This window comes from Euprymna scolopes, chromosome 39 (assembly GCF_053919585.1).
Source record: "Euprymna scolopes isolate OS-2025 chromosome 39, ASM5391958v1, whole genome shotgun sequence".
Classification (NCBI taxonomy): Eukaryota; Metazoa; Mollusca; class Cephalopoda; order Sepiida; family Sepiolidae; genus Euprymna; species Euprymna scolopes.
In genome coordinates, this window is record NC_136520.1 from 46,704,531 (window position 1) to 46,720,837 (window position 16,307).

At 30.0% G+C, this 16,307-nt stretch overlaps 1 protein-coding gene across 1 annotated transcript in view; it reads right to left on the bottom strand.

Moving 5' to 3' along the window:
* LOC145263777 (gamma-aminobutyric acid receptor subunit beta-like) overlaps positions 1–16,307 on the bottom strand; it is a 757,317-nt gene that overhangs the window by 708,008 nt on the left and 33,002 nt on the right. The window lies entirely within an intron of this gene.

Sequence of the window (16,307 nt, forward strand, 5' to 3'; positions counted from 1 at the left end):
ACCAGCCCAAATATGACAACCATACTCCATACACTGGCGAATGGTGGCCTTATAGAGGTACAGGATACTTTCGGGCGTTAGAAGCTTTCTAGCACAGTAGAGAGAACCTACCTTCTTCGCAGCGATCCTGGCAATGCTTTCAATGTAATTAATTGTTCCAAATCATGTTTCCTGTGAACTATATATATATATATATATATATATATATATATATATATATATATATATATATATATATATCTTTCTCTCTCTCTCTCTTTTTATATATATATATATATATAGTTGTTTTTTTTGTTTTACGGCATATCAACCCTTTTCAGGTTGTTTCATATCAAATCCAGTGATTGTGAAAAAAGATTTTTAATAGAATTTTTTTGCTTTTCTCAAGACGGTTTCTATTTAACCCATAGTTGGGACCCTAACAGGTACAACCATCCGGGTAGGAGTGCACCTGGGATCAATGGCAATTAAAAGGTGGCTCAACACTTCCATCGGATATAGAAATACTAACAGACAATCCATGGAAGACCAAACTGCAACGAAATACAGATAGAAGCCAAAAAAGGAACAGCGTCTATTCTTAAAAGAGCCCTCGGACATAAATTTAAATCGTAACAGAATTAAGTGTTAGCTCCAGAAGGAGTTAGCTTCCTTGATCTCTTAAAACTAACTGAAGTAATATAAACACATATGCGTATATACATATCTATGCATATAGCTATATTCATATATATTAGGTACGGGCAATTAATGGCTGCTTCGGTAGGGGGCATGGTTTTTAACGCCAGTTAATCATACTATTTGTTTTAATTTTCGAGTACTCTTTTATTGTATTTGAAAGATTAAAGTTTAAAGTTAATTTCTCAAAGAAAAAAAGTGTGTGAAATAAAAAAATACATGGAATAATTTTATCTCAAATCTGAAAAACCCTAGATTTCACGTAAAAATTCATCATGACAAAAATCGCGTTTCCATTTTTCTGGCAAGAAAAATATAAGTTTTCTGAATTATTTCCAAGTTAAGTATTAAGTTAAAGTCTTAAGATAATGAATTAATACAATACATGTACTTAACTTTTGCTAAAAAAGTAATACTTATCCAAAAATGCATCACTGGTAGGAACGAGCATTGTTTATCGTATCCATAAAACCTCTGGCGGCAAAATTCAAATAAGTATGGAAGGACAAATTTGACATAATGTATGTCTTTATTTAACATTATTTCGGCATACAGAGCGACTTTATTTTTTGAGTCGCAGACCCTCCTTCCTTCATTTAAAAATGAAGGAAAGTTAATTAAATTCATTTATTATAGTACTAACAATTTATTCTTTGAAAAAACAAAAAAAAGTTACCACCATTATTTATTAATATTAATACAGAATTACAATTGGTTAAGAAAACAATTTATAATCATTGAAAAAATTACACACTGAAAAAAAATACAGACTTACGTTAAAATTTATCATAATGTTTACGTGAAATTTAAAGTTTATAAAAACAAATAGACGGGTAGTGGAAAAAAGGAGGAGGATGGACAAAACAGACTGGTTTTCTTTTCAACTCTGTACATCCGTACTTACCGACATGGAACGTTCGTATAATTTTTGCCATTTTTTAATTAAATTATTTTTCTATGTTCCTGCTTTTCAAGTTAATTTTTTTTACTTTATTTTCCAAGATTATATGAACATTATTTTACGTTGATAATTATACGTTCTTGCGTGTAATGGAAATACAAGAATCTTACATGAAAAGATTACGTTAAAATGTAAGCGTAAAAAAAGTAGAAATAATATTTTCAATTATAATATTTTTTTGTGAAAATATTAAATAAGCCATGCTTAATTCAATGATAATATTGACAGTTCGAGAAATAAATTTTTCTTCGAGTTATATCGAATTCATTAATACGGACTTCAGGGGCTTTTTCGTAATTTTCCTGTAAAAATTATTTTATTTTTATTTTATAGTTACAAATTGCGATGCCTTATTTATATAAAAAAAGTAAAAATAAATTCTTGCGTTTTTTATTTACTACTGAAAACCATAACTGTAGTAAATATATTTTTTGTTTAAAAAAGAAATACATTTTCACTAAGATTTAAATAAAAATAATTAGTTCATTATATTCCGCGATCATTATTTGATAAATGCTGAAAATTTCATTAAAATTGGTTAATTTCCTGATTTTTAGTGAATTTTTAAGTAAAAGGAGGGGTCAAAATATTTATACATTTTGAGCAGTGGCATTCATTTTGCCCGTACCTAATATATATCTATATCTATATATTTCTTCTCTCTTTCTCTTTCTCCTTCTCTCCATGTATATATATGTATATATATATATATATATATATATATATATATATATACACATATATATATATACACTCCTATACACACCCATATATATATATATATATATATATATATATATATATATATATATATATAATTCAATATGCATAATTTCAATTACACTTTTACAAAGGCGTCAATAATTAAATAAGAATCTCCATTGTCGCATTCAATCGAATAATATTTCAGACCTATTCGATCATCAAACAACTTATGGGTTTCTATTAAATCATATTTAGTTTGGCTAAGATTATGCACCAGGAAAAGGTGGAAGAATTTAATAAGAAAAATAAATGCCAAATCATATATATATTTACACACAGCCTTACTTTATTCTTTCTCAAATATAACCACTTGGTGATTCCATACTTAATCATTAAGTTGTTCGATATTTCCAGTGTTTCCTATTGCATATAGCCTTCACCGACTTTTTGAATATGACTTTCATGTGCCTTGACATTTTCGCTCAATATTCAATGCCATATATTTTTCTCCAAAATTCATAGCTTCGCTTCTATCCTATCTTCAAATTCCTTTTGTTTCTTTTCCCAGATTGTATTTTGTCTGCACTATGGTTCGGCCATTGTAAGATAATTGATGCCAGTCTTAAATGGAAACGTTTCATTGGCACCTCAGGGTCAGAGGTTACTCCGAAAATGAAGTCGGTAAAACCACGTGATTTTCGAACAGATATTTTATGTCTCTCTTACTGGTTAATACGTAAAGTGGAGAAGACGTGTCCAGTGTGCATTATGGAACTAGGTGTTGCGAGACAAGATATCCATTTGTCTATCTGTCTATCTTTCTCTTTATCTCTGTACACTTTCTTTTCTCTCTCTCTCTCACACACACATACACCCGTGCGGACGCATGTAATCTGCCGCTAACTTTTGATTCTGCGCTGGACTATACTTTATAAGATTCTTTTTTTTATAATGGTTTTAACATGCACGGGTAAGAGAAAATATCTCGTATCATTTCCTCGTCTTCTTGCAGACTCGAGCTTCTTGCTGACTATACTATAAGAATTTATAGAAAAGCGACACATGGTTCTAGACAGAAAATGAGAAACATCAATAGTCAATGATTTGGATTGAAGATAAAGTCGAATAGATATCCTCTGCCTTCCAACAGTGTTATCTTGAAGTAGTCTTTTTAAGGTATAAAAGAACTTATTTAGAGGCATAGTTCTCTCATTCTAGAAAGATCACGAGGCTCATTCCTTAATTTTCGGGTCACACTGCCTCCTCTCACTCTCCTCCGGACGTTGATCTCGTGAGAGATTATGAAAATTTAAGGTCTTGAACTGAGACAAGGGAGGCAATTTTACGCTAAGAGATAAAGAGTTACTCCCCTTTTCTTGTACATTTTGTGTCGTCCTAATGGTCTCATTCGACGGCTTATCCAACCCTGAATCACTTTCTCTAAATATAATTACGATAACATCTAAAATGAATTTCTGAAGTTTTGAAGTGAGAATTATTTGAATTATTTGGCTTCTTCGCAAGGACCCATGACGTATGACGGTTATAGTATTTAGAAAAAATCAATCATAAAAGTGATACACTTCTGAAGGTATGAAGTTCAATTCTCAGTGTGGGCGACCAAAAAATGCAATTGCGAATTACTTAGGATCTTTGTCCAATCATGGTTGAGGGATCGAGAGTATGCTACCGTTGTGAAGTAAAGAAACGGTTCCGTTCAAAGTTCCGTCCAAATTCCCGAGTTCGGCAGAAACATTCCAGAGTTCAACAAGATACACCTAAAAAAATGCCGGAGGCTATATCAACCGAAACATTGTGAAAATGACACTCAAGATAAAAATAACGGCCCAAAGAATCCAAATATTTCAAATTTCCAGTGCGTTAAAATGGTCAATATTTTCAGAACTGTACTTTATTAACGTACAAGATAGTGAGTTGGAAATAGATTTTAGTCCCGCAGGCTGACTCTCTGAACGTGTAATGATTCTGGAGATGTTCGTTGGCAAGAGGTCAAATGATCTCTGAGACTTTGGAAGAGAATGTTCTATTACCTTTTACGTTAGAGAGTTGCTTGTGGTTAAAAATAAGTAAAAGGGGCTTTGAGAAAATGAGTTCGCGTGTGGTGATCGACAGAGATTATAACTTTGAAAGTTTTCGGTCCTAATAGATATTCGGATCTGGATAGAGGATGACATATACACAAATTAAATAAAACAGATATAAACGTAATAACGGGCCATTTTATGCTCGTTGTATTAACGGTGTTAATAACGTACTCTAGTATTATATTTCTCATCTTTACCTTAATTTTACTGTTTTACAGTTTCACATTCCTCCCCACAGTAATTTAGTCTACAATACATTGTAGTTTATATTGCACAGTAGAGAACCTATTGTTGATTTCATGAAATTACTTTTATATATAATATCTTGAATTAAATTTTAAAATGCAAGTCAAGAATAATGCTTCAACAGAGACAGTCATTTCCAACGTCCCCTAGCATTTCAAAGAACCTATGGTTGATTTTATATACCTGACCTTACTGCTTGTGCGGTGATAATCTCTTGAATTTAAGTTTAAAATGAAATATGTCTAATATTATAGTGCAATTATGCTTTAAACAGAAACAGTCATTTCCAACGTCCCCTAGCATTTCAAAGAACCTATGGTTGATTTTATATACCTGACCTTACTGCTTGTGCGGTGATAATCTCTTGAATTTAAGTTTAAAATGAAATATGTCTAATATTATAGTGCAATTATGCTTTAAACAGAAACAGTCATTTCCAACGTCCCCTAGCATTTCAAAGAACCTATGGTTGATTTTATATACCTGACCTTACTGCTTGTGCGGTGATAATCTCTTGAATTTAAGTTTAAAATGAAATGTGTCTAATATTATAGTGCAATTATTCTTAAAACAGAAACATTCATTTCGAACCCCCCTGTTCTATCAAAGAACCTACTGTTGATATTATATGTTGGGCCTTTCTGCTTGTGTTTGTGTGGTAATAAAACTTTTCAAATGGACTTTTGATGTTAGGCTGTTTTAGGTCAAAATCGCCTGCTCCTTCTTTCCTCGGATTAATCGATTATCATTTATCGATACTTATCCAAGACATTCCGACACAAAACATATCCAAGAACACTACCAGGCACATAAAGTACCTTAATGTGAAATTTTATAAAAATCTGCCCGGCTGTTTCTGAGTCCATAGGAAACGCACTCAAACACACACCCAAACACACACATTTATAAAATAGATATAGCAACATATCAATATGTCTGTTCAGTCTCGAAAGACAAAAGACACCCCTTGTAGAGCAGCTGCGCGTGTAATTATGTAGCAAGGGTTGCGGAATAACCAACCACACATCTTCTCAATCGGCATGCTTGAGTCCAGTGGCAAGGAAAAGTCCAAGATGATTGGAAACAATGCTGAAATAATCAGAGAGTACTTACAACACATGGAAGTCCCAAATGGTCACCCATCTAGTACAGACCACGCTTATTGTTGCTTAACATCGGCAATCTGATGGAAACCAGAGTGTGAAACGTAATTACGCCGTATATATAGTAACATAGATAAGTACATATATCCTATTTTTGTTTTGTGCGCATGTTAATGTGGGTAAAATCCGACTCCCTCAAAAAAAAAGCATTTTAGGTTGAGACGAAAAGTTGGCCTAGTTCAGAAGGATGTCTCTTTCACTGAACAAGAACAGAAAAGATGAAATTTAGAATCAGAACAGATACTCGTATATTTGCGTTCAGAAAACCGAAATTTAGATGAGGCTATTTTTAAATAGTGTATCCTTTGGCGGCTTATCTTTACTTATACAATCCTGACTAAACTTTTGGCGGCTTATCTTTACTTATACAATCCTGACTAAATATAATTAACCTAACAACATTTCAAGTGCATTTCTGAATTTTTGAAATGAGGATTGTTATTGGATTTATGTGGATTCTTCGCAAGAACCTGTAACACAGTCGTTACAGTGAAAAAAAACTCTTTGTGAAGATGATATTCTTCTGAAGGTTGAACGTTCAATTCTCAGTGGTTGCGACCGAAAAATACAATTGCGAATTACTTAGGACCTCTATCCAATCATGGCTGATTGAACGAGGACATGCTACCCCCGAGAAATAAATAAACGGTTCCGTTTAAAATTGCGTATAGATTTCCGAGTTCGACAGAAACATTTCCGAGTTCGACAAGATACATCTGAAGAAGGTCGGAGGTTACATCGACCGAAACATTTGTGAAAATCACACTCAAGATAAGAACAGTAGTCCGATTAATCCAAATAATACGAAATAATAATAGACTTCGTAGCCTCGTAGATGTCCTTTTCTCTTCCCTGCAACCTCTTTCTCCAGAAGAGATGTTGCGAGTTTGTCTTTGCTTTATCGTTATTTTCATGGCAAGTGCTCGACTAAGCTCCAGTCTATGGTCCCCCTCGTCAAACTTTCACAAGAAGCACTCGTCTAGCTGAAAACACTATCAATAATTCCCCCACTCTTTATCTGTGACTGCACCTAAACGTAGATTCCATGGAGAAAGTTTCTTTCTTAGAAGTGCGCGCCTGTAGAACTCTCTTCCGATTGCCTGCTTTCCAGCTGACTACAATCTGATTGTCTTCAAGTCCAACGTAAACAAGTTCCATTTAAGTTAATAAATTTACCGAACTTCCATTACTATCGATTACTATGTTGTCCAATTGATCACTGTACACTCTTTAACCCTTATCCTCGAGTGGCCGCTGAGAGATGATAAGTGATGATGCATATGTAAAATAAAACAAAAACATTCTTTGTCTCAGTGAAAGATTTCATACTTTATTGGCTGGACTTTCCCCACATTAAAATCCGACCTTTTGTCCAACTCCGCCCTCATTGGGAGCCAAGTAAATAGGAACCCATGAAAAAGATTGACAAGTACATCAGATGAAATGTTGTGCGAAAAACACTCAAGATGTGGACAATAGTCCGAAGACTCCACATATTTCAAATTTCAAATGTATTTAAGATTTTCAGAACTGTATTTTGCTAATGGTCAAGATACTTAATATTTTCATAACTGTATTTTGCTAATGGTCAAGATACTTAATATTTTCATAACTGTATTTTGCTAATGTACAAGATACTTAATATTTTAAGAACTGTATTTTGCTAATGTACAAGATACTTAATATTTTCAGAACTGTATTTTGCTAATGTACAAGATATTTAATATTTTCAGAACTGTATTTTGCTAATGTACAAGATACTTAATATTTTCAGAACTGTATTTTGCTAATGTACAATATACTTAATATTTTCAGAACTGTATTTTGCTAATGTACAAGATACTTAATACTTGCAGAACTGTATTTTGCTAATGTAACAGATACTTAATATTTTCATAACTGTATTTTACTAATGTACAAGATACTTAATATTTTCAGAACTGTATTTTGCTAATATACAAGATACTTAATATTTTCAGAACTGTATTTTGCTAATCTATAAGATACTTAATATTTTCAGAACTGTATTTTGCTAATGTACAAGATACTTAATATTTTAAGAACTGTATTTTGCTAATGTACAAGATACTTAATATTTTCAGAACTGTATTTTGCTAATGTACAAGATACTTAATATTTTCAGAACTGTATTTTTCTAATGTACAAGATACTTAATATTTTCAGAACTGTATTTTGCTAATGTAACAGATACATAATATTTTAATAACTGTATTTTGCTAATGTACAAGATACTTAATATTTTCAGAAGTGTATTTTGCTAATGTACAAGATACTTAATATTTTCAGAACTGTATTTTGCTAATGTACAAGATACTTAATATTTTCAAAACTATATTTTGCTAATGTACAAGATACTTAATATTTTAATAACTGTATTTTGCTAAGGTACAAGATACTTAATATTTTCATAACTGTATTTTTCTAATCTATAAGATACTTAATATTTTCAGAACTGTATTTTGCTAATGTAAAAGATATTTAATATTTTAATTAATATATTTTTCTAATGTACAAGATATTTCATATTTTCAGAACTGTGTTTTTCTAATGGTCAATATACTTAATATTTTCCGAACTGTATTTTGCTAATGGTCAAGATACTTAATATTTTCAAAACTGTATTTTGCTAATGTACAAGATACTTAATATTTTCATAACTGTATTTTGCTAATGTACAAGATACTTAATATTTTCATAACTGTATTTTGCTAATGTACAAGATACTTAATATTTTCATAACTATATTTTGCTAATGTACAAGATACTTAATATTTTCAGAACTGTATTTTTCTAATGTACAAGATACTTAATATTTGCAGAACTGTATTTTGCTAATGTACAAGATACTTAATATTTTCATAACTGTATTTTGCTAATGTACAAGATACTTAATATTTTCAGAACAGTATTTTGCTAATGTACAAGATACTTAATATTTGCAGAACTGTATTTTGCTAATGTACAAGATACTTAATATTTTCAGAAGTGTATTTTGCTAATGTACAAGATACTTAATATTTTCATAACTGTATTTTGCTAATGTACAAGATACTTAATATTTTCATAACTGTATTTTGCAAATGTACAAGATACTTAATATTTTCATAACTGTATTTTGCTAATGTACAAGATACTTAATATTTTCAAAACTGTATTTTGCTAATGTACAAGATACTTAATATTTGCAGAACTGTATTTTGCTAATGTAAAAGATACTTAATATTTGCAGAACTGTATTTTGCTAATGTACAAGATACTTAATATTTTCAGAAGAGTATTTTGCTAATGTACAAGATACTTAATATTTTCATAACTGTATTTTGCTAATGTACAAGATACTTAATATTTTCATAACTGTATTTTGCTAATGTACAAGATACTTAATATTTTCAGAACAGTATTTTGCTAATGTACAAGATACTTAATATTTTAAGAACTGTATTTTGCTAATGTACAAGATACTTAATATTTTCAGAAGAGTATTTTGCTAATGTACAAGATACTTAATATTTTCAGAACTGTATTTTGCTAATGTACAAGATACTTAATATTTTCAGAACTGTATTTTTCTAATGTACAAGATACTTAATATTTTCAGAACTGTATTTTGCTAATGTAAAAGATATTTAATATTTGCAGAACTGTATTTTGCTAATGTACAAGATACTTAATATTTTCAGAAGAGTATTTTGCTAATGTACAAGATACTTAATATTTTCATAACTGTATTTTGCTAATGTACAAGATACTTAATATTTTCAGAACTGTATTTTGCTAATGTACAAGATACGTAATATTTTCATAACTGTATTTTGCTAATGTACAAGATACTTAATATTTTAAGAACTGTATTTTGCTAATGTACAAGATACTTAATATTTTCAGAACTGTATTTTGCTAATGTACAAGATACTTAATATTTTCAGAACTGTATTTTGCTAATGTACAAGATACTTAATATTTTAAGAACTGTATTTTGCTAATGTACAACATACTTAATATTTTCAGAACTGTATTTTTCTAATGTACAAGATACTTAATATTTTCAGAACTGTATTTTGCTAATGTACAAGATACTTAATAGTTTCATAACTGTATTTTGCTAATGTACAAGATACTAAATATTTTCATAACTGTATTTTGCTAATGTACAAGATACTTAATATTTTCATAACTGTATTTTGCTAATGTACAAGATACTTAATATTTTCAGAACTGTATTTTTCTAATGTACAAGATACTTATTATTTTCAGAACTGTATTTTGCTAATGGTCAAGATACGTAATTTTTTCATAACTGTATTTTGCTAATGTACAAGATACTTAATATTTTCATAACTGTATTTTGCTAATGTACAAGATACTTAATATTTTCAGAACTGTATTTTTCTAATGTACAAGATATTTAATATTTTCAGAACTGTATTTCGCTAATGGTCAAGATGCTTAATATTTTCAGAACTGTATTTTGCTAATGTACAAGATACTTAATATTTTCAGAACTGTATTTTGCTAATGTACAAGATACTTAATATTTTCAGAACTGTATTTTGCTAATGTACAAGATACTTAATATTTTCATAACTATATTTTGCTAATGTACAAGATACTTAATATTTTCATAACTGTATTTTGCTAATGGTCAAGATACTTAATATTTTCATGACTGTATTTTGCTAATGTACAAGATACTTAATATTTTCAGAACTGTATTTTGCTAATGTACAAGATACTTAATATTTTCATAACTGTATTTTGCTAATGTACAAGATACTTAATATTTTCAGAACTGTATTTTGCTAATGTACAAGATACTTAATATTTCCATAACTATATTTTGCTAATGTACAAGATACTTAATATTTTCATAACTATATTTTGCTAATTTACAAGATACTTAATATTTTCAGAACTGTATTTTGCTAATTGGCAAGATACTTAATATTTACAGAACTATATTTTGCTAATGTACAAGATACTTAATATTTTCAGAACTGTATTTTGCTAATGCTAAAGATACTTAATATTTTCAGAACTGTATTTTGCTAATGGTCAAGATAATTAATATTTTCAAAACTATATTTTGCTAATGTACAAGATACTTAATATTTTAATAACTGTATTTTGCTAATTGTAAAGATACTTAATATTTTCAGAACTGTATTTTGCTAATGTACAAGATACTTAATATTTTCAGAACTGTATTTTGTTAATGTACAAGATACTTAATATTTTCATAACTGTATTTTGCTAATGTACAAGATACTTAATATTTTCAGAACTGTATTTTGCTAATGTACAAGATACTTAATATTTTCAGAACTGTATTTTGCTAATTTACAAGATACTTAATATTTTCAGAACTATATTTTGCTAATGTACAAGATACTTAATATTTTCATAACTGTATTTTGCTAATGTACAAGATACTTAATATTTTCAGAACTATATTGTGCTGATGTACAAGATACTTAATATTTTCAAAACTGTATTTTGCTAATGTACAAGATACTTAATATTTTCAGAAGTGTATTTTGCTAATGTACAAGATACTTAATATTTTCATAACTGTATTTTGCTAATGTACAAGATACTTAATATTTTCAGAACTATATTGTGCTGATGTACAAGATACTTAATATTTTCAGAACTATATTGTGCTGATGTACAAGATACTAAATATTTTCAAAACTGTATATTGCTAATGTACAAGATACTTAATATTTTCAGAACTGCAGAACTGTATTTTGTTAATGTACAAGATACTTAATATTTTCAGAACTGTATTTTGCTAATGTACAAGATACTTAATATTTTCAGAACTGTATTTTGCTAATTTACAAGATACTTAATATTTTCAGAACTATATTTTGCTAATGTACAAGATACTTAATATTTTCATAACTGTATTTTGCTAATGTACAAGATACTTAATATTTTCAGAACTATATTTTGATGATGTACAAGATACTTAATATTTTCAAAACTGTATTTTGCTAATGTACAAGATACTTAATATTTTCATAACTGTATTTTGCTAATGTACAAGATACTTAATATTTTCAGAACTGTATTTTGATGATGTACAAGATACTTAATATTTTCAGAACTATATTTTGATGATGTACAAGATACTTAATATTTTCAGAACTGTATTTTGCTTATGTACAAGATACTTAATATTTTCAGAACTGTATTTTGCTAATTTACAAGATACTTAATATTTTCAGAACTATATTTTGCTAATGTACAAGATACTTAATATTTTCAAAACTGTATTTTGCTAATGTACAAGATACTTAATATTTGCAGAACTATATTGTGCTGATGTACAAGATACTTAATATTTTCAGAACTGTATTTTGCTAATGTACAAGATACTTAATATTTTAAGAACTGTATTTTGTTAATGTACAAGATACTTAATATTTTCAGAACTATATTTTGCTAATGTACAAGATACTTAATATTTTCATAACTGTATTTTGATGATGTACAAGATACTTAATATTTTCAGAACTATATTTTGATGATGTACAAGATACTTAATATTTTCAAAACTGTATTTTGCTAATGTACAAGATACTTAAGATTTTCAGAACTGTATTTTGCTAATTTACAAGATACTTAATATTTTCAGAACTATATATTGCTAATGTACAAGATACTTAATATTTTCAGAAGTGTATTTTGTTAATGTACAAGATACTTAATATTTTCAGAACTATATTGTGCTGATGTACAAGATACTTAATATTTTCAAAACTGTATTTTGCTAATGTACAAGATACTTAATATTTTCAGAACTGTATTTTGCTAATGTACAATATACTTAATATTTTCATAACTCTATTTTGCTAATGTACAAGATACTTAGGTGGACATGAATTCGAATTAGATTTTAGCCCCAGAAGCTGATCATCTGAACTTAGAGTGGTTTTGGAGATATTCGTTGGCAAGAGGTCAAATTATCTCTGAGACTTTGGGAAAGAATGGTTAATTACGCTTTACGTTAGAGATTTGTTTGTTGGTAAAAATAAGCAGAAGGGTTTGGAGAAAATGAGTTCGCGTGATATAGTTGACAGGGTTTATGACTCTCTGAAAGTTTTCGGTCCTAATGGATATTCGGATCTGGATAGAGAATAACACGTACACAAATGAAAAGAAAATAGATATAAACATAATAACGGACTAATTTATTCTCATAGATTTAGCGGTGTGAATAACGTATTATAATTTTCATCTTTACCTTGCAGGTAACGCTTAATCCACTTGTTAATCTTATATATCAAAAGGTTATATGTCTGTCTGCCTGTCTCCATATTTTCAAACTCTATCTCCTCCAGAACTAAAACTCATAGCGCGGCTCTAGAATGATTTGATTATTTTTTTTTACTCGAACCGTTTATTTATAGGTCTTTAGCTGGTTTAAATAGTCAAAATTGGAAAAAAATAAGTAAAAATGCAAAGAAACGACGGTGAACTTGCTGGAAAAAAGAGGAAACACGGAAAGAGAGAAGAAATACATTTGAGAAAGGGGAAGATCGGGAAAACGAAAAACAGAGGGAAGATACATTGTCCCCCCCCCCCGAATAACAGCAATGAAAACGATGTTGTAATTGCCGAAGAATGCGAAATAAAACGGAATTGAACTTCCAGAAGTTTTAATGCACTGTAAGAAAATGTAAAGTTTTTTGGGTTTTGTTTGTTTTTAAAAGTTAGCATGGTGCGTTTCATCTAAATTGCAGTCCTGTTTTTATGAAAACCTAAACCAGCGTTCGTTCTTATTTGTCTCCTGTGAATGGAAATTCATTTTAGTTCATATTTAATATTTAATTTTTAATCAGTTAACGTGTATGCCATGTTGATACGGTGATAACGTTACCAGCTTTGAATGGAGCTTTGGTTTCGATTCCAGCTTGATTACGCCCATATATTTTATTTTACTTTTGAAATCACGACTCTATAATAATATATTCGAAATCTGGAAAATTTAAATATCATATTTAAGCGTATTTTATGGGAAACGCCTAGCGCCCACCCTCTTCGCTAGTACGAAGAACAAATGTAAATTTAGCGAAAAAATATACTATTTAGTATTAGCACGAGAGATTAAATAATTACGATTAATGATTATAATTGACGTACGATTTTATTGGCAAAAACAATAGCAATAATTATTTAATCAAAATAAGGCACTTTAAACGAATACAGAGTACATTTATTCCTACTTTTCGGTAAATTATAAAAAGGGTTGCTCAGTTAAAATTATTAATGCAATCGTTTTTAGTTTCTTATGTACATGTCTTATTTACAAAACACAAGTTGGCCGCCTGGCGTTGCCTAGTCGTACAACACGCTTAAACATGATATTTTAATTTATGCAGATTGACTATGTAAGATTATAGACTCAATCCCCTATTGAATATTATATATTGCGAGGAATAATTTGCCCAATGGACTACTTCGCAAGAAAATGAATGAACAAATATTAATGATAATGTCGTTCATAAAATTCCGTCTGTGTTTGTTTACAATATTACGTCAGCTGATATTTGGGCTTGACAATGAATGCCCTGGAAAATACACTCCTGATAAAGCTTAGTTTATGAATATGAAAACAAAGTAATAATTTGCGGCGATTTTAAATGGTATATCTTTTTTTATCTTAAACTCAGTAATAAGAAAAATAAATTAAAATAAAATCGTGAGATACAACCGGGCTTAAATAAGGGATCTGTAGTCGAATTCTCTACTATTGGACTATATTTCCAGTTGGCAATAGGTTTTTAAAGAAATGATTTACTGAAATATTATTATTTCTCTTGGCTGGCATAACTCGTCAACTGAGATAAAAATGAAAAAAAAACCCGCATATGAATAATTAGATATGAATATATAAATAGACAGCAACAACATAAGCTAGGGTTCAAACAGCGAAGAACCACCAACAATAGACATTTAGTGACACGTATACACATAAAGATGAACCCTTCGCACCAAGTACGCATAACAACATTTAGACGATTATACAACATACACCGTTTTGATGCCTTTTTCGTACACCATAATACAACATACCCCCTTTTTTGGTGCCGTGACCAGCAATCCATCTCATTGGAGAGATACAGAAATAGATAACTAAATAAATAGCTCGACACTTTGTTGTGTTCGACCTATTATATAACAAGATAACGGCTCTTTAAATATTTAGTCCCGCTAATCTCTAGACAGGTGACTTTACGCCAAAATAGCCACACTTACAAAAAGCAGAGACCTACATCTCATTTGCTATAAACGATATTTCAGAATAATTAGTTGAGACATATCTACTTATTCCATTCCATTCCATCATCTACCATTTTGTCTATTTCAGCATGAAAATGTTCTATTCGTAGATTAGCTTATGGCCGTCGAAGGAATGCTCTATTCTTTAGTGGTTCTTGATTCCCTTTGACTGCATCATGCTTTTCCTTTATGTCGCAATGTTCACGTTGATCTATCTGCTTATTTCTTTAATTTTAGCACCTCCAAGAGAAATAAGCCCGATGGGTTTGTGTTCTACTACGCAAAGGATCCACTTTTGTAAGGCAGTGATGGATTCACGCACGTTCAAGGTTGACACGCATCAATGCGAAACAGATATGAGAGCTGACGCCGGGAAAAAAGCTATACAGGCTAAAAGCTAATTGATAATGCCTGAGGAGAAATAAAAAAGATGGAATTCATTACATATTATCTTAAAACTTGTATAAGATGAGAAGGCAGGATACAATCAAATGCGAATATAATTGAACACGATTGTTTGTCACTAATATGCACATATATATAAATATGAATTTTTAAATTTTTTTTACTTTCTTGCGAAGTAGATAGCTATTAAGCTGACTGCCGTAAAAGCTGTCAGGTCTCCTATCATAGTTATAAACAGTAGAAACATCAGGCAAATTTTACGAGCCGTGCTGCCACGATACCAGTTATTCATCTATATATCTATAAAAGTGAACGTGTCTGAGTATCTGTCTGTGTACTTGTGCGTCTGTATGTGTGTATACATTTCCCTACGCAATAACTCTGTCAATTTTAAGTCTACAGACTCTAAATTTGACATACAGGGTACTGAGAATTGGGGAAATCGATGTGATCGGTTTTCGGCCAGAAATTTGACAATTTGACCTTTGAGAACTCTACCAAACCCCTCCGATAAATTTGGAATCTAAACACTTGAAATTTTAGATATAGGTTCATTGGACATAGATCTAACTTAATAACTCGATTTGAGCCCAAAACAATAAATTTTAAGCGGTTATAATAAGGGTCAAAGTTAAAAAAAAAATGACCGTTTTTTTGCTCAGAATACACCTCCAAACACCTGGGCAATGCCGGGCACCCATACTAGTATATATATATATATATATATATATATAT